Raw genomic sequence first — 21,850 nt, forward strand, 5'->3', positions numbered from 1 at the left:
TGCCTACCCTTGAGGATTGTGGGGGATTCCTGTGGTGTGTTTTATATGTCATTGCTCAAAGAACTCTGTCATGGCCCTGCTGGTGAAGCAAGGTCCATTATCTGTTTTAATTTGTGATGGCAGGCCCAGAGTAGCAAAACATTGAAGGAAATGGGAATGTGCATGTTTGGTCCTTTCTCCCATGTGGGCTGTGGCCCAGCAGGCCCCTGAAAAGGTGTCTATTGATACAAAAATGTACTTAAGTTTGCCAAAGGGCGAGAAATGAGTAACATCAGTTTGCCAAAGGACATTTGGCTTCAGCCCTCTAGGGTTGACCCCTGGTGTCTGTAGGGGAGGCACTCTGAGAAAGGGCTGGCAGGCCTTGCATGTATGTATTATTTTTTTGAGATCTTTAACAGGTATGTGAGGGAACCTATGTTGCAAGCCCCTCCAATTAAGGTGGGTCAGGTCATGCAAGTTAGTGGCCTCCTGTAATGTAAGCATTTGGGTCCCAGAGGCCAATTCATCCACCCAACTATTTCCCCTAGCCAAAAACCCTGGAAGCCTGGAGTGCCCTCTCAGGTGTGACACATGAATGGGATGCTCCCTTCCCTCCACCAATCCCCTGAGGCTCATCATTAACGGAGAGATAGGGTTTGCATCCAGGCGAATGTGTGCTTGGGGCATATGTGGTAGCAAATTCACCACATATAGGCTGTCAGAATATAGATTGAAAGGCCCCTGAACATTTTGAAGAGCCATGATAACTGCCAACATTTCTTTATATTGTGCTGATCCCTGGCAGGGTCGGAACTCCTACAGGTCTGGGGAGTCCCAATCATCTCAGAAAATGGCCTGCTCTGCCCCCATCTGTGAATACATGAAGGGCATCTGGGATGAGTTCTGATGGGAACAGTTGAGGAAGTTTTAACGGGAGTCTCCAGAGCATGACTGTCCATGGGGAAGGCCCATAATGGCAGCCAAGGGACCCTAAGAACCCTTCAAGGGAGAGTGCGAGCCGGGCATTAGCTCTGGAAAGCCATTCCACATCAGCCATCCGAAAAGGGAAGACAATAGATTGAGGGTCAATTCCTAAGTGTCTCTGGGCTTGTGTTCTACCTCTGATTATAGCATCTGCAAGCTGATCAGCCTGAGAGTACACTCGAGGCGCACTCCCCAGGGAGGCGTGGACCCATTCAAAAGGCTCTCCCTCCTGTACCAGTACCGCTGAGATTAGGGTGGCAGTTGTGAATAACCAGAGGGAGATGGGAAGATCAAAAGAATATCTCCTTAGGGAGACCTTATCAAGGGTCTCCTGAATCTGCAGGAGAATGGCCCGATGTTCAGGTGTGAGGACAATGATATCCCGAGGTTTCTTGCCTTTCAGCAAGGAGAACAAGGGTACAAGGTCCTCTTTGGAAATGGGAATCCAGGGCAGTAACCAGTTGATTTCTCCCAGAACACTCTGTAACTGAGTTAGGGTCAAGGATGCAGGGACATCCAGCTTGGGCTTGAGTGGGCATGCTCGGGTCAGAGTAAGCTCTGTACCAAGAATCTTAAAGGGTGCCACCCTGTGAACTTTGTTGGGGGCTACTGTGAATCCTCCTTTCTGCAGTTGTTCTAGCACTTTGTACACCAGATCTTGCAAGTGGGAGGGGTCCCTATGTCCCAAAATGATGTCATCCATATAGATATAGGTAAGTGACCCATCCTTCCTTAACAGGGGCCCTAATAAGGTGGCTAGGTATTGTTGACAGAAAGCTGGGCTATTGGCCATTCCCTGGGGTAACACAGTCCACTCAAACCTCTGATCAGGTTGAGAAAAATTAAGGGAAGGAATGGAGAAGGCAAATTTAGAACAGTCGTCTGGGTGGAGGGGAATAGAGATAAAAACAGTCCTTAACATCTATTACCACCAGGGCATACTCAGCAGGTATGGCTGGGACCCAGGGCAGACCCCTCAGAGGGCTGCCCACCAGTTCCATCCTTTCATTTACTCTTCTTAGGTCCTGCAGCATACGCCAGGCTCCAGAGGCCTTTTTGATGACAAAAACAGGTGTATTCCAAGGGATCATGGAAGGGCGTACATGCCCAAGGTCCAATTGTTCCTTGACTAGAATATGAAGCACCTCTAACTTAGGTCTAGTAAGTGGCCACTGTTCCACCCATATCGGGTTACCCAGTTTCCACCTAATAGGGGTTACCCGGGGGGCAGTGGCCTCTAGGATTGGGGGTAGACCTGAGTAGGCTTATTAGGGTCATTCCTGTAATGGGTGAAGAAGTCCTCACCCTTTATCTTCTCTATTCCCCATCCCTTGCCTTGGGCCTCTTCTTCCTCCAAAATGTCATCATAAAAGGCCCGATGGTCAGTGGTGAGCACTGCATCCATTTGGGATAACATGTCCTGTCCCAGAAGGTTGGCCGTGAGGTTATCTGCCACAAGTGGGCGTATCTTGCCCTGTTCTCCATCTGGGCTGGTCCATTTAAGGAGTGCAACTGTCTCTAAGGACTGGGTGTTCCCCCACCCCCACCCCAAGTATTTGGGGTCCAGCTTCTAAGTCCCAATGAGGGGGCACCTCCTCCCGGCGGATTACTGTCCTGTCAGCTCCTGTATCCACTAGAAAGTGGAACCTTTTTCCACCTATAACAACACTCATCTTGGGGCGGTGACCTGGGCCAGTTGACATGGGCCACTCCGGAGGGCCGTGCCTCCCCCCTCTTAAGGGGGGCTCCTCCTTTGGTTGACGGGGCTAGAGGGTGCCCCTGTTCTAGTTTAAAGGCTTCCCATTGATATCAAACGTTGATCTACAGTCTTTTCTCCAATGATATATCCCTTCCGACACCTAGGGCAGGGGGTGGTAGGGTGCCTTATTTCTCTTGACCGACCTAAGGCCCTTTTTTGGCCACTGGGAGGCTGTTGCAGAGGACACTCTCGCTTAAAATGTCCCTCCTACCCACATTTAAAGCAGGCCCCCCGGGTCGTAGGCTTCGAAGACTCTGGGTTGCCAGGGCCCGTGAAAAAGCCTCAGCCAGGGCGGCCGTCTGGGAATGCAACGCTAAGGCCAGCATCTGGTTCTGGTTGATGCTGGGTGCCTAGATCTTGTGTGGCTACCACCCACCGGCCCATGGAAGTCTCTTTCAGCCCTGCGCAGGCAGCACGGTGTTCTGTATTCATTCCATCCCAGACCAGAATCTTTGTAAATTGGCCCCGGAGGGGTCCAGTTGGTAGTTTGCGATTAATGCTTTGTTGGACCTGGTCTATAAATTCTGGTAGGCTCTCATTAGGCTTCTGCCTAACTCCAGCTATAGGGGGTTCTGTAGGTCCTTCATCTAGCTTTCCCCAGGCTGCTAGTCCTGCCTGTTGCACCTGGCCTCGGTATGGCGCTGGGACCGTGGCCTGCTGGACCCCAGTAGAGTACCCATCAGCAGTTCCTGCCTACATGCCGTAAGTAATCGGGATCGCAGGCTGAGCAGCTCGATTGGCCTCTGCTTGGACTCCACATTCCTCCTTATAGTGGGCGCACCATTTGATATATTGGGTGCTTGAGAGGACAGCCTTAGCCAGGTCCAGCCAATCCTTGGGGACACAAGGATTATATGCAATATCTTGCAGTAGGGTCTGGGACCAAGGGGCATTTGGCCCATCCTCTGCCACTGCCTGTGGAGTTCTTTAAGGTCTTTAGCCTCCCATGGGTACCATTCTTGTGGCCTATTAGGGCTGGGGCCCAGATTAACGGGAAATGACTGGAGGGTCTGTTCTTGGGGCCCTGTGCCACTGGCTTCCCCATCCCTGGCTGATGGCCAGTGATAGGTACCCCAGTCACATAGGTCCCTTGTAAGGGTAGTATATGGCAAGGAGCATTCCCCTGTTTCAAGGATATAAGGCAGGGGGCCCTGCTCCTTCGGGGCATATGGATCATAAGGTGCAGAGGGGATGACTTTAAACTTGGTCTCTTCACCCTCTTGGTCCTCTTTGCCTTCCCTGGCTTCCCCTGGCTCTTGGGAATTTTTTGGAAAAATAGCATTACCCATACTGAGGGTTTCACTTACCCTGGAAGACCACTTGGCCTCGGCCAAAGTACTTCAAGCCCCACGTTTAGGGTGCCAGCTGTGGGGACCTGCCCCACCCGGAACTTAGGTCACCTGGGAAGAGGTAGCCTGGAACCCAGGAAAGGCAAGTGCACACAGCTTGCCCATTCCCCAGCCTCCCTCTTACCCAGAGACAATCAGACTCAGTGGGGAGTCAATCAAGCAAGAACTCCTTTATTGATGGGCAGTAAGCCTCTTTTATACCAGAAAACCTCAGAACCCTTGGGGGGCGGGGATGAAGGAACCAACCAATCATTGTAAAGATCACCCTATTTACAAGTTGTTTATGCCCTGACATCATCTCCTGTTTTTAGCATAAATAACTTGAGCTAACTTCCTTTCTCACTATTTGTCTTTAATCTCCACACAAACGACCCAAGTTAAGTTTCTTTTAACCATCCTTTGTATCTATTCTCTGTACAAACAGCTTAAACTAACTTTTTCTGGTACCATTTGTATCCACTCTCTGCACAAACAGCTTAAAGCTTAAGCTCTATTTATCTAAATTTCTTTCGGCACGCTCTTTGCAGCCCATGTATGCCCCACAGACTCCAGCCCTCCCCTGTCCCAGAAGCCCTCCCAGTCCCGGGCACCGGGAGACACCAGTGTGAAGTGGCATCTGGGAAAGGTCTGTCCGGCCGCTCCCTGAACAGCGGTGAGAGAAGGCTGGAGGGAAACAGACAGCGGGCAATCCTTCCCTGGCAGGCATTCAAACAGCGGCCAGGCCATCAGCTGTCGCACCAGGCAGGCGGGCTGGCATTCTGGCTTAGAGGCTTCCTATCAGCCTGGCCCCCAGAGGCGAGTGTCAGGACCGCCAAGTATACTGATGCTCCCTGATGGTCTAGTGGTTAGGATTCGGTGCTCTCACCGCCGCGGCCCAGGTTCGATTCCAGGTCAGGGAAGCCTTTCTTCTTTCTCTCTGGACCCTCGCCTCCTCCAAGCCCTCTGTCTCCTCTGCCACCTCACGCGGGATCCTTGGCACCAACAAACCACACACCTCCCTTTTGTTCAGGGGCATCGTGGCTCTGCTCGCCCCTGCTGCTCTCATGCCCCCACCCACCACAACATAGCCCGCTCCCTGTCTGCACAGCCCACCCTTTGCCTAGCTTCCCACTGCCGCCCACCGTCTCTCACACAAGAAGCCAACTCTGCGCCTGGACAGCTCAGCCTTGCTGCTTCCCGTCCTGCCCAGCTAACACACCGCCACCATGACGCGGCCACACCCACCCACCACGCAGCCCTGGAGCACACGCTTCCGAGCCACTCCTGGACCCCACAGAGTCTCTACCTCCCTCCCCCGCCTGCTCTGAGGTCCAGAAGAAGTCCCACCTGCCCCACCTGACTCACCTGCCTCCTCACAGGCTCCCTGTGTGCTTTACCCTGATCTTCACAACTCAACCTCTGCTTCAAACAAATGGAGCCCTTCTTTTCTGTGTGTGTGTGTGTGTGTGTGTGTGTGTGTGTGTGTGTACGTATGTTATATTTTCATGTATATCTTGGAAAACTCCAGGTTGGTGTTGGGTTGAGATGGGGAGGGACGGGATATGAGTTGTGTCGTGGGGTTGCCGTGGGGAGGTGTTAGTGCGGGACAGACAACCAGGTCAAGGCGAAAAGCATCTGCTGTGGTTACCTTACTGAGCGCCACCGCTGCCGGTGCCAGCAGTGCGTGTCCCCAGCCCCAGTTTCCTCCCTCGAAAGCCCCTAGAGCATCTAAGGAGAGCTGAGGGCAAGTTTGGCATTTGAAATGCCCCTGTTTCTCCTGCTCCTTGGGGACCGGGACACATGGGTGTGGGGAAGAGGTGCAGGCACAGGTGTGAGTCGGAAAACTGAAGCGGAACCTCCGTCCCCCTGTTGGGTCCACCGCCGGGTGGGTCCCCTCGGTCCTGACCATGCCAGCAAGTCCGAGGCCAGAGTCAGATCCTTGAGTGCTGACGGCTGGATTGAGCTCCGCCGGAATCGCAGGCACAGTGGGAGATGCCAGCAGATCCTGGGGAGCCCAAACAGAGCCTTTTCCCCCCGGACTCCAGCCCTCCCCTGTCCCAGAAGCCCTCCCATTCCCGGGCGACTGGAGACACCAGTGTGAAGCGGCATCTCGGAAGGGTCTGTCCAGCCGCCCCCTGGCCACCAGTGTGACTCGGAGAGAAGACCTGAGGGGACCGGCGGCGGGAATGGGGGGGGGGGGGGGCAGACAGCAGACAATCCTTCGCTAGCTGTCATCCAAACGGGGACATCCAACGCCAACAGCAGGGATGCAGGTGTGGCTGGCTCTGTGCTGGCTGGGTTTGGGCAACGTGACAGCTCTGGGCAGAGGGACTGTACCGTGAGAAAACGTCTCTATAGCGTGTGCCTGCCATGAGTGATGGATGTGGGACAGCCCACGGGGCGTAAGTAGGGATGGTGTTGGGGTGCGGGGAAGGGGGCGGGCACGGCATGACGGTCTGGTGAGTTGTGGCTAGGGGCTGCCCCACCCCTGGGCAGGCAATCCTGAGCTGTGTAGGACAGCTGGCTGAGCAAGCCAGTAGGGAGCACTCTCCCACAGACAGCTACTACAGCAGTTCCCGCCTCCGGGACCCTACCCTGGCTTCCCTCTGGGAGGGACTTAGGAGCCTTAAGGTGAAACAAAGGCTTCTCCACCCAAGTTGCTTTTGGTCACGGTGTTTGATCGCAATAATACAAACCCTGACTCAGGAGGAACCTGGTTCCTGGAGTGGAGTCTTGCTGTGACAGACCTGATCACCTTGCCTTCCCCAGGATTCTGAAAGGCCTTTGAACTGTGGGCAGGCAGGCAAAGCACCTGACTGCTCCAAGCTGGCTGTGCTCCTCCTGGGCAGCTTGGAAGGGAATGTCGAGAGCCATGTTGACACTGACCACTAGAGGGCACCTGAAGTTTCAGCGGGCACATAGGAAGTCCCTGAAAGAACTCCGTTGGGGCCCTTCGGGTGTTTGGAATGAAGAAGGTGTGGTCCTGCTCAGCCAGGGCTGAAGAATCATCTGTGGATTATGACCAAGAGTCCGGACCCAGCAAGATGAAACCTTGGCTGTGCAGGGACAATCCTTGATGCTGCTCCACTGGAGCTGAGAAGTCAGCACTGAATAAGAAGACAGTAGAGTCACCGAGTTGAAACTTCCCCACCCCCCAACACTCGGGGGCGGGAGCTTCCTGGAAGTCAGCATGCAGAGGCTGAACCCCATGCCAGTCAGATAATTTGAAAACGTGTAGGACTCGCCTATGTGGTGATGGCATTGAAGGTGTGGAAGGATGGATCCCAGAGAGCAGCAGAGGCTTGGAGATGGGCGGTGGGTCTGGAGTCTACAAAGAGAGGCTGAGAGGGGACATGAGCAAAGGTGCAGCCTCGGGTGAACCCCACTGCAACCAGAAGGGGTGGATGGGGGGGAGGGGAACAGCCGAGGCTTGGCATTTCCAATTGGTGTATGCTCAGAGAGTCCCCAAAGAGAGCCCAGTAGAGGCTGTCACCAGCGAAGGCGGGGGTCTTGGAGATGCAGGAACACGGGGACAACCACCAAAGGGGAGCAGTGGCCTCAGAGTGGAGCCCATCTAGGCCTGGGAGAGCAGCTGCAGGTGCTGTGAATGGCAGAGCTGAGGGAGGGTGACTGTCCACCCCCTCTGGACCCACAAGAGAGCCAGTGAACAGGAGAGCTCAGACACTGGGCTTGTGACAGTGTTGGACTTCGGTTTTGATTTTCTAAGATAATGATCGTGCCCAGATTCTTTCTTCTCCGTGCACAAGAACCTTTAACTTAAAACAAACAAAACAAAACAAGAAAAAATCAAAACAAACAATAACAACAACCAAACTCTGTGTGATTTAAGAACACTGAACATTGAATCTTTGACTTGAAAAAGACTGTGGCACCTATGAAGTTCTTGGTTGTGGAATATTAGCTGTAGATGTGTTCCATTCAATTATGATGTGGAATATTTGCTTAATGATGCAAAGAAGGATGGCAGTCTTTGATGTTGCATTTGTCTAACTCTGTGAAGCTGTGTTATTTGACGGCCTAAAACACCTTATTGGTCTAAGAAAGGGCAGAACGGCCAATAGCTAGGAAGGACGGGGCTGAGCAGGGCTGCCAGGCAGGGAGAATAAACAGGAGCAGAAGTAAGGAGAGTATTGAAAAAAGGAGAAGGAGAAGAGGATGCCAGGGGCCAGCCACACCACCATTCAGCCAGCGGCTCAATAAAAGCAAAGAAAAGAATATAGGATAGAGAAAGGTAAAAGTCCAGAGGGGAAAAAAATTAAATGGGATAATTGAACTTAAGCAAACATGGCCAGAAAAGAGCCAAGCTAAGCCCGGGCATTTATAAGAAAGAATAAGTCCCTGTGTATTTATTTGAGTGCTGGATGGCGGGCTCCCAAGAGTAAAGTATTATGAAAACAAACAAACAAAATCCAAAAACAAAAGCCAATGACATTTCTTGATGTTTTTCATTGTGGTGTTGAGATTAAAATGAGCACTGAGGGAAGAACAAGAAGGGAAAGGTTATGGCTCAATAAGTGACATGGTTTCCTGCCAGACTGACAAAGGGTCAAGGATGCTGGTTGGTTCTGGTGAAGTTGACAAAAACCTGGACTCCTCTGAGAAGAGAGAACTGGAATCGAGAAGAGTCTTCCCTTCAGCCGAGAAGAAGAGAGGCGCCTTCAGCCGAGTTTGTAGGTTACTGTTTGATTCAAGATGGATGTGGAGGGCACATGAAGAGAGGAGGTGGGTGAGTGGGCAGTGCCAATCCCTGGGCAGATTGTCCTGTGTGGGATAAGAGAGCAGGCTGAGCAAGCCAGTAGGCAGCCCTCATGCAGGTCCTGTGTGTCACTTCCTGCCTCTAGGTCTCTTCCCCTCAACACACCACCCCCAAGACCCGACTCTGACCACCTAAGCCTCATAAACCCAGCCCTCCCCACCTCACCCCCCCATCCACACTTCCACCACTGTGGCGCTAAGGAGTTGAAAGAAGAAATCAAACCTTCTCACCCCAAGGTTGCTTTCAGTCACACATTTGATCACAATAGTAACAACCTCAACTAAAAACATGATCCTGATCCCTACTCAGAAAGAAATGGGCAGGAGCCCCAGGAGATGGTTCCAGGAGCCTGCTGGCAGAGATTGGGCTGCTTCTGTTCCTGCTCATTTCCAACTCCCTCTCTTCCCAACATCCTTGAGCATCGCCAGCAACAACAGCAGCTGAAGAAGAAGAAGAAGAAGAAGAAGAAGAAGAAGAAGAAGAAGAAGAAGAAGAAGAAGAAGAAGAAGAGGGAGGAGGAAGGGGACGAGGAGGACGAGGAGGAGGGTGAGGGAAAGAAGAAGTACAATGAGCAAAATAATCGTACTGTTAATAGTAGTAGTAGAAAAGAAGAAGAAGAAGAAGAAGGAGAATTAGTAGACAAGAAGAGGAGGAGGAGGAGGAGGAGGAGGAGGAGGAGGAGGAGGAAGCAGTAGTAGTAGCAGCAGGAGTGGCCGTCACCATTGCCAGGGTAACAGCCCCATGTCCTAGGACCAACATCCGGTCCCTCCTGCTCTTGATATGCTGCCTAGTTTCAGCTCTGATTGCAGACCAAAGTCAACTGAGGAGCCCCACTTGGTTCTGTTTCTGCACTCTCTTTACTAAAAAGCTGCAGGAGTCCTGACCACTCCCACTCGCCTTTGTTGAAGACAGAGAGCAGGCAGGTCAGGGAATTAACAGGAGGCAGAGGCCAGCCAGTTGCCTGTGGTTAGACAGGGCCTTTCTCGGGCCGGTGGATGGGTCTGAAGACGGATGGGTGAAGGCTTTCCTTCGAGGATGCCACCGCCTTCCGGAGCAAAGAGGAGTCGGACCGCAGGAAGGGACACATGGTCCAGCGGTTGGGAGGCTGGAGAAGGTGTGAAGCGCAGTCTGTGGACACACTGAGTTCGCTGGAGAGGATGAACTGTCAGCCTGGAGAGCAATAGGATGGGGTGGTGAGGATGTCAGGCACACACGCCGGCCAATAGGTAGCCTGGACTAGCCCAGGTCTCAGAAAACCAGGGAGCAGTGCCGTGACCTGCCAGCAAGGGCTTTGCGATGGCACAGAAGGAGCTAAGATTGAGCTGTCTGTGTTTGTGCCTCTCTGGCCTGTTACTGGACTTCTGTCTCTCTGTCTCTGTGTCTGTGTCTGTCTCTGTCTTTGTCTCTCTACTCTCCCTCTCCGTCGTCTCCCCCTTCTGTCTCTCTCTGTCTCTGTCTCTCTCTGTCTCTGTCTCTCTCTCTCTCTCTCTCTCTCTCTCTCTCTCTCTCTCTCTCTCTCTGTCTGTCTGTCTCTGTCTCTCTCTGTCTCTCTGTATGTATGTGTAACAGAGAGAGACAGACAGACAGAGATACAGGAACAGAGAGACACAGAGATCTCAGCAGGGAGGGAGTAGTGTCCTGTAGGGCCAAAGACCCTGTGGATGGCCAAGAGTGTGGGTGGGCTCTGGGCCGAGTGAGACGCGGGAGCGGTGGGGTTCTCCACCTCCATGTGGTGGAAGAGGGAGCGAGAAAACACCTCCTGCCGTGTCACGGGAGCTGTGATGCTCTCAAGGGTCTAGAAGAGTTGTCGTGGGCAATGCACTAGGAGAATAAGGCACCCGCGTCCCTACCGGGGCTCTCCCTCCTCAGCAAAGGAGGCACATACAGGGCCAGGACAAAAGATGCGTTTCAGGCACCCCCGCCCCACCATAAAGAGAGGTCCGCCAAGTAAGTCTTCATGGTGAGAGAGGCAGGCTGTGTGGGGCCCTCGTCCCTACCGGGTCTGTCCCTCCTCAGCAAAGGAGGCACAAGCAGGTCCAGGACCAGGAACGCTTTTCATGCCCCCCTCTCACACCCCCCCACCATACCAACACCCCCCCCCCATCAAGAGAGGTTCGCCAAGTAAGTCTCCATTGTGAGAGAGGCAGGCTGTGTGGGGCCGGTTCTGTGGGGTGGGAGGCTGGAGGTGTGGGGTGTGGGTGATGTCGGGAGCAGGTTATAAGAACCATGGAGGCGCTGGCTGCTGGCACCAGTGTGCAGAGGAGAGGCTAGGTATGGCAGGTGCTTTGAAGTGCCAGGAAGCCAGTGAGGGCTGCAGTGTCTTTGCAGTTGGGCCTGGCTGGCTGAGTTAAGGAGAGGCGACCAGGTAGGTGGGTAGGCGCTGGCTCACTGGAGCACAGCTGGCACTGGCGCTGTCCATGAGTTGTGTTGTGTGCACAGCGCGGGCAGCTTGGACTGGGACTAGGACAGACTGACGGACTGGACACTGGACATGTGGCTGAGGACTAAAATGAATTGGAGTCTGCATGAGCCGGGAATCGAACCCGGGCCTCCCGCGTGGCAGGCGAGAATTCTACCACTGAACCACCCATGCCATGGCCAACACTCTTCCCCGACTGCTCCCACAGCCTCTGCTCCCCGACAGTCCCTGCACCAGCTGGATCCTGGGCCCTGGCTGGATGGACCGGCCAGGGGAGCGCCAAGGCCACGGACAGGAGAGTCCCCGGTCCAGATTGAGGCTCTGGGGCTCAAGCGCGCCTCTCCCGGAGGGACGCCTAGGAACCACGTCAACCTGCCCTTGCTGGACGACGGGCCGGCGGTCGGGCTGGCGGGCGGGCGGCCTTGTGGCTGTGCGAGCACCAAGCACCTGGCAGGCGTTCGCAGGGAAAGGGCACCTCCGCACACGAGAATCCCCGACGACCACAGAGCACCAAGATGGATGCGGTGGGCGTCTCCCGCGGGAATAGGAGGGAATGGAATGAGTCAGAAAGTGTGGCTGGTGCAAGGGCTGGGCAAACAATTCCGGTTGTCGGGTTGGGGTGGACCGAGTCCTCTGTTGGCAAAAGAATGGCACCGGGCGGCCTGGCTGGCTGGCTGGGCTGCCGGGGCGCTCAGGAGCGACCGCCTACCTTACTCCTGCATGCTCCCCATCTGCTCTCCTGCAGGAGTTGGTGGCAGCTGAGAGGAGGGCGCTCCTCTAGGCACAGGTGTGGCCGTGAAGGTCCGAGGGAAGCAGCGGGGATGCTGGGGTTGTGGAAGGAGGCGCGAGCTGCAATCTCTCAGGGTGGGGTGGCCAAAAGCTAAGTATGTCAGCAGTGAGATACGAACCCACGTCTCCAGTGGAGACGGCGACCTGAACGCAGCGCCTTAGACCGCTCGGCCATCCTGACGGCCAGTCTGCCCGCGACGCGCGACGAGCGGACCTGGAGCGACGGGGCGCCCGAACACGTGGCGGTCCGGGTGCTGAGGCTGCGGGCCTCGCCCGGTGTCCACCGCGTGGACGTGGAGACGCTCCTAGGCGCCAAAGTCGCTGCAGGTCCCGGGGGTGCGGTGGGGGTGCGTCTGGTGCAGCAGACCAGCCGCCGCAGGGCCGCGCAGGTGTGGGTGCAGCCTCTCCTGATGGCGTGGGCGAGGGCGGCAGAAAGCTGTCACCTCTGAGAGCCCCGCTCAACAGCCCGGGCGGGGGCAGGGGGCGGGGGACGCGGTGATCACCCAGGGTGGCGGGTTGGGGTCCTGGTTCGAGGGGCGTTGTGGCGGCTTCCCTGGGATTCTGGGGTTGGGTGCGGGGGTCGGCCATGGCGGGAGGGAGAGCTTAGGGACTGGCTGGAGCGATGGAGAGGGTCCGGCTTGGCGGTGAGGATATCATCGCGGTCCTCCCCGTTAGTATAGTGGTGAGTATCCCCGCCTGTCACGCGAGAGACCGGGGTTCGATTCCCCGACGAGGAGACGTGCCATCTTTTTAGCCGGACGTATGCTCGCTCTTCCCCGTGGCCCTCGCGGCGCGCCAGGTTGCTGCTGCAGTCAGGGGGCGCTCTCCGGCGTGTGCGTGCGGGAGGCGCGGCTGGGACGGCGGGGAAAAGCGCGCAGCGGCGGAGCCCCGGTTGACGGTGGCTCGGGCGGTGGCGTTGGCTTTGAGGTCGGGGCGGTCCCCGTGGGGAGGGCTCAGGGCGGGAGCCGGTAGGCGCCGTCGACGTCGCCGCTGTGCACTGTCCGGTGTCAGTCCCCGGCGTCGTGTGGGTGCCGTCCAGACGGTGCGGCGTTGGTGGTATAGTGGTGAGCATAGCTGCCTTCCAAGCAGTTGACCCGGGTTCGATTCCCGGCCAACGCAACCTGCCCTTGTTTTGCCAAAGTCTGGCGTCTCTCTGCTTGTCCCGAGACTGCCTGAGCAACGATGGCTCGATTGAGCGAACGCAGGATTGAGGCAGCGGTCCGAGAAGTTTTGAGGGTGTGTCTAGCGGGAGGAGACCCGCCAGGGCCAGGCGTCTAATCCGGGAGGAGGCGCCTGGTATGGGGGCGAATCGCCAGAGGGCAGCGGGCAGCTGGCAGGGCAAGAGTAGGCGCAGGTGTCCAGAGCCCCGAACGGCATCCTGGTAAGGCCGGTAATGCCGGGCCATCGGCTCTCGCGCCGGACGGGTCGGCATTCTGTCCTGAGGCTGGCTGTCAGGCTGGCTCCAGGAGGCGAGTGTCTGGTGTAAACGATGCTCCCTGGTGGTCTAGTGGTTAGGATTCGGCGCTCTCACCGCCGCGGCCCGGGTTTGATTCCCGGTCAGGGAAGCCTTTCTTCTTCCTCTCGGCACCCTCGCCTCCTCCAAGCCCTCTGTCTCCTCTTGCCGCTTCACAAGGGATCCTTGGCGCCAACAAACCACACGCCTCCCTTTTGTTCAGGGGCATCGCGGCTCTGCTCGCCCCTGCTGCTCTCACGCCCCCACCCACCACAACATAGCCCGCTCCCTGTCTGCACAGCCCACCCTTTGCCTAGCTTCCCACTGCCGCCCACCGTCTCTCACACAAGACGCCATCTCTGCGCCTGGACAGCTCAGCCTTGCTGCTTCCCGTCGTGCCCAGCTTACACACCGCCACCATCACGCGGGCACACCCACCCACCACGCAGCCCTCGCGCACGCGCTTCCGACCTCTCATGGACGCCACCGGGTCTCCACCTCCCTCCCTCGCCTGTTCTGAGTACCAGTAGAAGCTCCACCTGCCCCACCTGACTCACCTGCCTCCTCACAGGCTCCCTGTGAGTTTTACCCTGATCTTCACAGCTCAACGTCCACGTCAAACAAATGGAGTCATTTTTTTTTCAGTGTGTGTGTGTGTGTGTGTGTGTGTGTGTGTGTGTGTGTGTGTGTGTGTCCATAGGTTGTATTTTTATGTCTATCTTGTAAAATTCCAGGGTGGTGTTGGGATGGCATGGGGAGGGACAGGTCGTGCGATGTGTCCTGGGGTTGCCATGGGGAGGTATTAGTGCGGGGCAGACGGCCAGGTCAAGGCGAAAAGCATCTGGTGTGGTTACCTTACTGAGCGCCATCGCCGCCAGCGGGGCGGGCAGTGCGTGTCCCCTGCCCTGGTTTCCTCCCTCGAAAGCCCGAGAGCGTCTAAGGAGAGCTGAGGGCAAGTCTTGCGTTTGCAATGCCCCTGTTTCTCCCGCACCTAGGGGACCGTGTCGCATGGGTGTGGGGAAGAGGTACAGGCACAGGTGTGAGTCGGAAAACTGGAGCGGAACCTTGGTCCACCTGCTGGGTCCACCGCCGGGTGGGTCCCCTCAGTCCTGACCATGCCAGCAAGTCTGAGGCCCAGAGTCAGATCCTGGAGTGCTGACGGCTGGATTGAGCTCCGCCGGGATCCCAGGCACGGTGGGAGATGCCAGCAGATCCTGGGGAGCCCAGACAGAGCCTTTTCCCCCCGGACTCCAGTCCTCCCCTGTCCCAGATTCCCTCCCAGTGCCGGGAGCCTGGAGACACCAGTGTGAAGCGGCATCTGGGAAGGGTCTGTCCAGCCGCCCCCTGGCCACCTGTGTGACTCGGAGAAAAGGCCTGGGGGGACTGACGAGGGGGGTGGGTGGGAGGACGACAGACACCGTACAATCCTTCGCTGGCTGTCATCCAAACGGGGACGTCCAACGCCAACTGCAGGGATGCAGGTGTGGCTGGCTCTGTGCTGGCTGGGTTTGGGCAACGTGACAGCTCTGGGCAGAGGGACTGTACCGTGAGAAAACGTCTCTATAGCGTGTGCCTGCCATGAGTGATGGATGTGGGACAGCCCACGGGGCGTAAGTAGGGATATGTCTCCCTGTGGGGAAGGGGGCGGGCACGGGATGAGGGAGTGGCAAGTTGTGGCCAGGGACAGTCCCATCCCTGGGCAGGCAATCCTGAGCTGTGTAGGACAGCTGGCTGAGCAAGCCAGTAGGGAACACTCTCCCAGAGACAGCTACTACAGCAGTTCCCGCCTCCGGGATCCCACCCTGGCTTCCCTCTGGGAGGGACTTAGGAGCCTTAAAGTGAAACAAAGGCTTCTACACCCAAGTTGCTTTTGGTCACAGTGTTTGATCCAATAATACAAACCCTAACTCAGGAGGAACCTGGTTCCAGGAGTGGAGTCTTGCTGTGACAGACCTGATCACCTGGCCTTCCTGAGAATTCTGAAAGGCCTTTGATATGTGGGCAGGCGGGCAGAGCACCTGATTGCTCCAAGCTGGCTGTGCTCCTCTGGGGCTGCTTGGAAGGGAATATCGAGAACCCTGCTGACGCTGACGATTACCAAGGCACCTGAAGTTTCAACGGGCACATGGGAAGTCCCTGAAAGAACTCCATTGGGGCCCTTTGTGTATTTGGAATGAAGAAGGTGTGGTCCTGCCAAGCCCGGGGTTGAAGAATCATCTCTGGTTTATGACCAAGAGTCCGGACCCAGCAAGGTGAAACCTTGGCTGTGCAGGGACAATCCTTGATGCTGCTCCACTGGAGCTGAGAAGCCAGCGCTGAATAAGAAGACAACATAGTCACCGATGTGAAACCTCCCCATCCCCCAACACTCGGGGGCGGGAGCTTCCTGAAGGTCAGCATGCAGAGGCTGAGCCCCATGCCTGTCAGCCAATTTGAAAAGGAGTAGGACTCTGCTATGTGGTGATGGCATTGAAGGTGTGGAAGGATGGATCCCAGAGAGCAGCAGATTCTTGGAGATATGCGGTGGATCTGGAGTCACCAGAGAGTCTCAGAGAGGACATGAGCAAAGGTGCAGCCTCGGGTGAACCCCACTGCGACCAGAAGGGGTGGATCGTGGGGCACAGCCTAGCCTTGCATTTCCACATGGTATATGCTCAGAGAGTCCCCAAAGAGAGCCCAACAGAGGCTATCACCAGTGAAAGCGGGGGTCTTGGAGATGCGGAAACCGCGGGACATCCACCAAAGGGAAGCAGCAGCCTCAGAGTGGAGCCCATCTAGGCCTGGGAGAGCAGCTGCAGGTGCTGTGAATGGCAGAGCTGAGGGAGGGTGACTGTCCACCCCCTCTGGACCCACAAGAGAGCCAGTGAACAGGAGAGCTCAGACACTGGGCTTGTGACAGTGTTGGACTTCAGTGTTGCTTTCCTAGGATAATGATTGTGCCCAGATTATTTCTTCTCCGTGCACAAGAGCCTCTAACTTAAAACAAAACAAAACAAAACAAAACAGGAAAAATCAAAACAAAACAATAACAACAACTAAACTCTGTGTGTTTTAAGAATACTGAACGTTGAATCTTTGACTTGAAAAACACTGTGGCACCTATGAAGTTCTTGGTTGCGGAATATTAGCTGTAGATGTGTTCCATCTGATTATGATGTGGAATATTTGCTTAATGATGCAAAGAAGGATGGCACTCTTTGATGTTGCATTTGTCTAACTCTGTGAAACTGTGTTATTTTGACGACCTAAAAGACTTTATTGGTCTAAGAACGGGCTGAACGGCCAATAGCTGGGATGGACAGGGCTGAGCAGGGCTGCCAGGCAGGGAGAATAAACAGGAGCAGAAGTAAGGAGGGTATTGAAAAAAGGAGAAGGAGAAGAAGACGCCAGGGGCCAGCCACACAACCACTCAGCCAGTGGCTCAATAAAAGCAAAGAAAAGAATATAGGATAGAGAAAGGTAAAAGTTCAGAGGGGAAAAAAATTAAATGGGATAATTGAAGTTAAGAAAAGATGGCCAGAAAAGAGCCAAGCTAAGCCCGGGCATTTATAAGAAAGAATAAGTCTATGTGTATTTATTTGAGTGCTGCATGGCAGGCTCCGAAGAGTAAAATATTATGAAAACAAACAAACAAACAAACAAACAAACAAAAACCAAAAACAAAAGCCAACGACATTTCTTGATGTTTTCATTGTGGTGTTAAGATTAAAATGAGCTCTGAGGGATGAACAGGAAAGGATAGGTTCTGGCTCAGTAAGGGACCTGGTTGTGTGCCAGGCTGACAGAGGGTCAACGATGCTGGTTGGTTCTGGTGAATGTGACAAAAACCTGGACTCCTCTGAGAAGAGAGAATGGGAATTGAGACGTCTTCCCTGAGTCGGTCCTTCAGCCGAGTTTGTAGGTTACTGTTTGATTTAAGATGGATGTGGAGGGCACATGAAGAGAGGAGGTGGGTGAGTGGGCAGTGCCAATGCCTGGGTAGATGGTCCTGTGTGGGAAAAGAGAGCAGGCTGAGCAAGCCAGTAGGCAGCCCTCATGCAGGTCCTCTGCATCACTTCCTGCCTCTAGGTCTCTCCCCTCACCACACCACCCCCAAGACCCGACTCTGACCACCTAAGCCTTATAAACCCAGCCCTCCCCACCTCCCCCACCCATCCACACTTCCACCACTGTGGCGCTAAGGAGTTGAAAGAAGAAATCAAACCTTCTCACCCCAAGGTTGCTTTCAGTCACACATTTGATCACAATAGTAACAACCTCAACTAAAAACATGATCCTGGTCCCTACTCAGAAAGAAAAGGGCAGGAGCCCCAGGAGATGATTCCAGGAGCCTGCTGGCAGAGATTGGGCTGCTTCTGTTCCTGCTCATTTCCAACTCCCTCTCATCCCAACACCCCTGAGCATCGCCAGCAACAACAGCAGCTGCAGAAGAAGGATTAGAAGAAGAAGTTGAAGGGGGAGGAGGAGCAGGAGGAGGAGGAAAAGAAAAAGAAGTACAATTAGAAAAATAATCATGGTCTTAGTAGTAGTAAGTAGTAGTACAAGAGGAAGAAGGAGAATTAGTGGAAGAGAAGAAGAAGGAGGAGGAGGAGACGAAGGAGAAGAAGGAGAAGGAGAAGAAGGAGGAGAAGAAGGAGAAGAAGGAGGAGAAGAAGGAGAAGAAGGAGGAGGAGGAGGAGGAGAAGGAGGAGAAGAAGGAGGATAAGGAGGAGGATAAGGAGGAGGAGGATAAGGAGGAGGAGGAGGAGGAGGAGAAGGAGGAGGAGAAGGAGGAGGAGGAGAAGGAGGAGGAGAAGGAGGAGGAGGAGGAGGAGGAGAAGGAGGAGGAGAAGGAGGAGGAGAAGGAGGAGGAGAAGGAGGAGAAGAGGAGGAGAGGAGAAGAAGGAGGAGAAGAAGAAGAGAAGAAAGAGAGAAGAAGAAGAAAGAGAGAAGAAGTAAGAGAGAAGAAGAAAAAGAAGTAAGAGAGAAGAATAAGAAAGAGAGAAGAAGTAAGAGAGAAGAAGAAAAAGAAGAAGAAGAAGAAGAAGAAGAAGAAGAAGAAGAAGAAGAAGAAGAAGAAGAAGAAGAAGAAGAAAGAGAGAAGAAGAGACCTTGGACCTGGATATGGGACCTAGTTGCAGCTCTGATTGCAGACCAAAGTCAACTGAGGAGCCCCACTTGGTTCTGTTTCTGCACTCTCTTTACTAAAAAGCTGCAGGAGTCCTGACCACTCCCACTCGCCTTTGTTGAAGACAGAGAGCAGGCAGGTCAGGGACTTAACAGGTGACAGCCAGTTGCCTGTGGTTAGACAGGGCCTTTCACCCACCAGTGTGCCGGGGATTCGTCTGGTGACAGATGGTTGAAGGCTTTCCTTCCTGGAAGCTACAACCTTCCTGAGCAAAGAGGAGTCGGACCGCAGGAAGGGACACACGGTCCAGCAGTTGGGAGGCTAGAGAAGGTGTGAATCCCAGTCTGTGGACACACTGAACTCCCTGGAGAGGACGACTGTCAGCCTTTCTGGGCAATCTGCCGGGGTGGTGAGGATGCCAGGCACACACGCCGGCCAATAGGTCACCTGGACTAGCCCAGGTCTCAGAAAACCAGGGAGCAGTGAGGTGACCTTCCAGCAAGGGCTTTGTGATGGCACAGAAGGAACTAAGATTGAGTTGTCTGTGTTTGTGCCTCTCTGGCCTGTGCCTGAACTTCTATCTGTCTCTCTGTCTCTGTCTCTGTCTCTGTCTCTGTCTCTGTCTCTCTCTCCCTCTCTCTGTGTGTGTATATGTATGTATGTATGTGTAACAGAGAGAGACAGACAGACAGACAGAGATAGAGACACAGAGATTTCTCAGCATGGAGGGAGTAGTGTCCTGTAGGGTCAAAGACCCTGTGGATGGCCAAGGGTGTGGGTGGGCTCTGGGCCGAGTGAGACTCGGGAGCGGTGGGGTTCTCCACCTCCACATGGTGGAATAGGGCGCGAGGAAACACCTCCTGGCGAGTCACGGGAGCTGGGATGCTCTCAAGGGTCTAGACAGTTGCTGTGGGCAATGCGCTAGGGGAAATAAGGCACCCTCGTCCCTGCCAGGGCTGTCCTTCAGTAAAGGAGGCACAAGGAGGTCCAGGACCAGGGACGCGATTACGGCCCCCGATCAAGAGAGGTACACCAAGTAAGTCTCCATTGTGAGAGAGGCAGGCTGTGTGGGTCCGGTACTGTGGGGTGGGAGGCTGGAGGTGTGGGGTGTGGGTGATGTCGGAAGCAGGTTATAAGAACCATGGAGGTGCTGGCTGCTGGCGCCAGTGTGCAGAGGAGAGGCTAGGTATGGCAGGTGCTTTGAAGTGCCCAGGAAGTGAGTGAGGGATGCAGTGTCTTTGCAGTTGGGCCTGGCTGGCTGAGTTGAGGAGAAGCGACCAAGTAGGTGGGTAGGCGCTGGCTCACTGGAGTGCAGTTGGCACTGGCGCTGTCCAGGAGTTGTGTTGTGTGCACCGGGCGCGGGACTGGCACTAGGAAGGCCTGACGGAAGGGACACTGGACGTGTGGCTGAGGACCAAAATGGTTGAACTCTGCATGGGCCGGGAATCGAACCCGGGCCTCCCGCGTGGCAGGCGAGAATTCTACCACTGAACCACCCATGCCATGGCCAACACTCTACCCCGATGCTGCCACAGCCTCTGCTCCCCGACAGTCCCTGCACCAGCTGGATCCTGGGCCCTGGCTGGATGGACCGGCCAGGGGAGCGCCAGGGGCACGGACAGGAGAGTCCCCGGTCCAGCCTGAGGCTCTGGGGCTCAAGTGCGCCTCTCCCGGACCGACGCCTAGGGCCACGTCAACATTGTCCTTGCTGGCCGACGGGCCGGCGGGCGGGCGGGCGCGTGGCTGTGCGAGCACCAAGCGACTGTCCGGCGTTCGGAGGGAAAGGGCACCTCCACACACGAGAATCCCCGACGACCACAGAGCACCAAGATGGGTGCGGTGGGCGTCTCCCGCGTCAGTTGGAGGGAATGGAATGGGCCACAAAGGGCTGGCGGGCGCGAGGGCTGAGCGAACAGTTCCGGGTGTTGAGTCGGGATGAACCAAGTACTGTGTTGGCAAAAGAATGGCACCCGGCAGGCTGGCTGGCTGGCTAGACTGCCGGGGTGCTCAGGAGTGGCCGCCTAACTTACTCCTGCACGCCTTCCATCTGCTCTCCACCAGGAGTTGGTGGAAGCTGAGAGGAGGGCGCTCCTCTAGGCACCTCTAGGCACAGGTGAGGCCTCGAAGGTTGCGGGTCCGAGAGCAGCGGAGGCTCTGGAGGGTTTGTGGAAGGAGGCGCGAGCTGCGGTCTCTCAGGGTAGGGTGGCCAAAAGATGAGCATGTCAGGAGTGGGATTCGAACCCACGCCTATCATGGGATACTGCGACCTGAACGCAGCGCCTTAGACCGCTCGGCCATCCTGACCGCGAGGCCGACCGCGAGGCCGCTCGCCTGGCTGGCAGCAGGCGCCCACGTGCGCGCCGGGCGGACCTGGAGCGACGGGGCGCCCGGGCACGTGGCGGTCCGGGTGCTGAGGCTGCGGGCCTCGCCCGGTGTCCACCGCGTGGACGTGGAGACGCTCCTAGGCGCCAAAGTCGCTGCAGATCCCGGGGGTGCGGTGGGGGTGCGTCTGGGGCAGCAGCCCAGCCGCCGCAGTGCCGCGCAGGTGTGGGTGCACCTCTCCTGATGGCGTGGGCGAGGGCGGCAGAAAGCTGTCACCTCTGAGAGCCCCGCTCAACAGCCCGGGCGGGGGCAGGGGGCGGGGGACGGCGGTGATCACCCAGGGTTGCGGGTTCGGGTCCTGGTGCGAGGGGCGTTGTGGCGGCCTCCCGGGGACTCTGGGGTTGGGTGCGGGGGTCGGCCATGGCGGGAGGGAGAGCTTAGGGCCTGGCTGGAGCCACGGAGAGGGTCCGGTGTGGCGGTGAGGATGTCGTCGTTGTCCTCCCCGTTAGTATAGTGGTGAGTATCCCCTACTGTCACCCGGGAGACCGGGGTTCGATTCCCCGACGAGGAGACGTGCCATATTTTTAGCCAGACCGTTGGCCACGGCTGCGCTGGCCCTTGGTCCCCTTCCAAGCGCCAGGATCCGGCCGCCCACGGCCCGGCCTGCCCACCCGCCTGCGGACCCTCGGGCCCCTCGCCTGGCACCTGGCACCTGGCCCTGCACTCCGACGCCAGGGAACGGGTCGCCCTTTCGAACAGGCGACGGGTGTCAGAGTCGCCCAGGTGCGACTCTCGTGTCCTGAACCCCCGGTGCGCCAGGCGAGTCTTGGTGGTGACCCGCCCCGAGCGGTCCCGGACGCTCGCTCTTCCCCGCGGCCCTCGCGCACGCCGGGTTGCTGCTGCAGTCAGGTGGCGAGAGCGCCCACAGGGCCC

General features: G+C 56.1%; 7 non-coding genes across 7 annotated transcripts; 4 read left to right on the top strand and 3 right to left on the bottom strand.

Annotated features, from left to right (window-relative positions):
• Positions 1-4,898: 4,898 nt before the first annotated feature.
• Trnae-cuc (transfer RNA glutamic acid (anticodon CUC)) lies at positions 4,899-4,970 on the top strand. The gene has a single exon. It is a non-coding gene; the product is annotated as a tRNA-Glu (tRNA).
• Positions 4,971-11,349: 6,379 nt separating this feature from the next.
• Trnag-gcc (transfer RNA glycine (anticodon GCC)) lies at positions 11,350-11,420 on the bottom strand. Its single transcript has one exon. It is a non-coding gene; the product is annotated as a tRNA-Gly (tRNA).
• A 1,280-nt stretch (positions 11,421-12,700) lies between these two features.
• On the top strand, positions 12,701-12,772 carry Trnad-guc (transfer RNA aspartic acid (anticodon GUC)). The gene has a single exon. It is a non-coding gene; the product is annotated as a tRNA-Asp (tRNA).
• Positions 12,773-13,082: 310 nt separating this feature from the next.
• Positions 13,083-13,154, top strand: Trnag-ucc (transfer RNA glycine (anticodon UCC)). Its single transcript has one exon. It is a non-coding gene; the product is annotated as a tRNA-Gly (tRNA).
• Positions 13,155-13,528: 374 nt separating this feature from the next.
• On the top strand, positions 13,529-13,600 carry Trnae-cuc (transfer RNA glutamic acid (anticodon CUC)). Its single transcript has one exon. It is a non-coding gene; the product is annotated as a tRNA-Glu (tRNA).
• A 6,426-nt stretch (positions 13,601-20,026) lies between these two features.
• Positions 20,027-20,097, bottom strand: Trnag-gcc (transfer RNA glycine (anticodon GCC)). The gene has a single exon. It is a non-coding gene; the product is annotated as a tRNA-Gly (tRNA).
• Positions 20,098-20,815: 718 nt separating this feature from the next.
• On the bottom strand, positions 20,816-20,899 carry Trnal-cag (transfer RNA leucine (anticodon CAG)). Its single transcript has one exon. It is a non-coding gene; the product is annotated as a tRNA-Leu (tRNA).
• Positions 20,900-21,850: the final 951 nt, after the last annotated feature.

Source organism: Peromyscus californicus, unplaced genomic scaffold (genome assembly GCF_007827085.1).
Source record: "Peromyscus californicus insignis strain IS unplaced genomic scaffold, ASM782708v3 Scaffold_14__1_contigs__length_90479793_seg_2, whole genome shotgun sequence".
NCBI classification, from domain to species: domain Eukaryota; kingdom Metazoa; phylum Chordata; class Mammalia; order Rodentia; family Cricetidae; genus Peromyscus; species Peromyscus californicus.